This window comes from Benincasa hispida, chromosome 4, assembly GCF_027475165.1.
Source record: "Benincasa hispida cultivar pf3 chromosome 4, pf3_genome.v1.1, whole genome shotgun sequence".
NCBI lineage: Eukaryota > Viridiplantae > Streptophyta > Magnoliopsida > Cucurbitales > Cucurbitaceae > Benincasa > Benincasa hispida.
The window spans coordinates 13,111,572-13,114,903 of NC_143481.1; positions in this window are offsets into that span (position 1 = coordinate 13,111,572).

The following is a 3,332-nucleotide window of genomic DNA, read 5'->3' on the forward strand; positions in this document are numbered from 1 at the left end:
ATGTTAGCGATTAATACATAATCAATTCGCATATAATGCATGTTTGTTTGTTTGCTATATAATCACTTCTTAAATGACTTCTAATTAAAAATGACCCCTTTTGTTAGGTAAGAAAAGCCAATAATGACCATCCCTGGCTTTAAGTTTAACAAAATACATCAAATTCTACTAGTACTCAAAAAGTCATACTTTTATTAATTAATATGATAAGTTTTAAAAACAAGGTATAATTTTAAACAAATTGAACTATATGGTAGTTTCTTATGAGGTTGCAACTTGCAAGTTAATTAGAATCATTGATTCTTAAAACTTAAAAAAAAAAATTATTTGAATTTATTTTTACTCTTTTTTTAAAGAAAAATGATTAGATTTGATAGGTATTTATCCACATTTTTTTCTTGAATCAATAATATATACGAAAATTAAAAAAAAACTTTTGAGATATATGTCTTAATCAATTAGACTATATTCATATATATTGGTGAGCGTGGTTGATACTCCTTGTTGGTATCCCAAATGAATACCATATTAATATTGCAAAAATTTCGAGTCCTTTTCTTTTAAAATATATGTATGTCTACTTCTTGAACATTATAAAAGTCACCAAAAACAAAAAAAAAGAAAAAAAAAACATAATGCCAACTAATATTAGGATAGAGAATCTTTATAGATGGATTCCATTTACTTAAACAAAGAGATAATGATAATGAACAATTTAATTTGACACAAAGATCGACCATATTTATTTTAGTACAATAAATATAGGATATGGAGATTTGAGCATCTACGTACAATCTAAAAAAAAAGTATATGTCGAATACTATCAAGTTATATACGTGTTACAGATTGACAACATATTAGAAAACAAATTATTAATTAATAAACAATAAATTTTGAGAGATTAAAATATTGTATCCTCATAAATTAAAGTATATGATATGTATATATGAAGATGTGTTTTTAAATTACTGTATGTGTATTATTGTGCTAAGGCATTATATAGAGAAAAAAATATATTTTTCTATTGTTTTAAGACTTCAACAACATGTGATGTAGAGTTGATGGATGAATCAAACCATTTTTTTTTTTTTTTTTTAAAAAGACATAAATAGTTGAGTAATTATCAAGTTAGCAACAAAATAGGAATAAAATATAACAAAAATCTACATTATCATAATTCTAAAGGTTATATTTCTTGAGATTTATCAATTTATTAAGTTCAAATAAAAAATAAAGAATAAATGTCTCAAATTGTAACATCATTATTTTTTTTCTCCCTCTTATTTTATGTTCCAATTTTTATACGATTTTTCTAATAAAAACACATATACATGTACGATACTTATCTATTACATTTTTTCAATATAATTTTTTAATTAAAATTAAACTATGAACCAAACATCTTTCATCTTATATCTCAATCAATATTATTTCACAAGAAGAAAAATGTGGTACCATGATATTTAAAAACTGTCATATTTAGAATTCATGACAGTTATTTTTCGTCATGGTATCCCCTGTAAAGATATGATGTTCAATGACAGTTATCAAAATATGTCATAATTGAGCTTTAAATGACAATAAATAATTGTCATTAATGAACGATTACTGTAATAATAAACTGTCATTGTCAAGTTTAATATGACATGTTATCATTGTCATCAAATGACTCAAAATTGGCTAATTTATGTAGGATTTTAGGTAATGATCACAATTATAAAATGTCAAAACAGAATATATAGTGATATTTTTCCCTTGTCAAGAATAAATGGACCACAACAATTTTCAGTGTCATTAAAATTTGACTCATGATGAATTTTGTATGTCAAAAAATATTATATCATGATATATTTTAATTGTCATGGAATTTAACATTTTTACACTTTTTTGATGTCATTAAGATGCACTTTTTTATAGTTGTTATTTTTGTGAACTCTGTCGTTATATATAAGATTTCCATAAGGAATCAATGTTTTTCAATCCCAAAAACACAAATAAAAAATACTTTCATATATAGAAATGAGCATAAAGCTGATAATATTTTTACATAACATATCAACTAATAAACATTGAGAAAGGTTTTACAATAAGCCATATTAGATTACATTTCAATCAAAGTTTAGCTACTAACCTACAAAAAATCATATAAATATATCAATGCTCTATGTTTTTTTTTCCTCCAACAAATTCTTACAAGGCCTGTTAAGAAAATAAACCCACAAATATTGACAATAATAACAATATAAGAAGGTTTTACCTTTCTTAGTTAACAATTTTTCCAACACATTATTATTGTCCAAAGCATGGAGTTCATAACCTATATTCGCAAGTATGGATACCCAGAATCAAATTGGGTAAATGTTTTACTTATACAATATTGGTATAATATCCTATACTCGCAATTCATCAATGTCAACAATCATAACAATATTCAACAAAATTCTCCAAAACAGTAGTAAACACGTAATACTCGAACAAAATGCACTCCAAAAGCAAAACACCAAATACCACATATGATGCAAAAAATATGTGCGATCCTACAAACTCAGTCCATTCAAATCGCACACAATCAATGTCATCTTGTGTATAAATAGATGGTGCACCTTTCATCTGTATACAAGAAAGTGGATCCTAACTTATGGCATTAAATTTCTAGTTCAAATTGTTTGAAGTCCTACAGTACATACCATGTTTACAATTGAAGTGTTCTTGGACAGTATTATTTCACGCATAAACCGCATAACATAATAGTCACATTCAACCACGCCCAATTGTTTAGGACACTGTGCATAGAGCATAAGAAACATAGATATGGTAAATAAGGTTTCTACGAACAACTTGTCACTTACTTGCATTGTCATTTCACCTATCTTGACGACCTTTCGATTTTCTTCTTTTTTGAGATGTTGAAGGACCTATGGATGCATAAATGGAATGAAATTTTTTTTAACTATTGACATAAAATAGTTAGTCATGCTAAATGGTATAGTAAGTATCACATACATTCCAACTACTTCCATAGCATCCTCATGGATACAATTTTTCAGAGGGTCTATCCAGAATATAATACCTTTTGTGTAATCAATAATTACCAAACTCCAGTGATTGCTATATGTTCAAATAAACATAGAAATTGTTAGACTAATAAATCTATGTATGCCCAATTTCTACACAACATACCCCGAATTATAAGGAAATATGAGAAGTTGATTTTGACTATTCCCAGTAATCTAGCATTCAACACTTGTGCACATGATTCTTTGTAAATAGATATTGAAATAGATCTAACATCCAAGAACTTGTACAAACTCAAAGTATTGGACTTATCAATA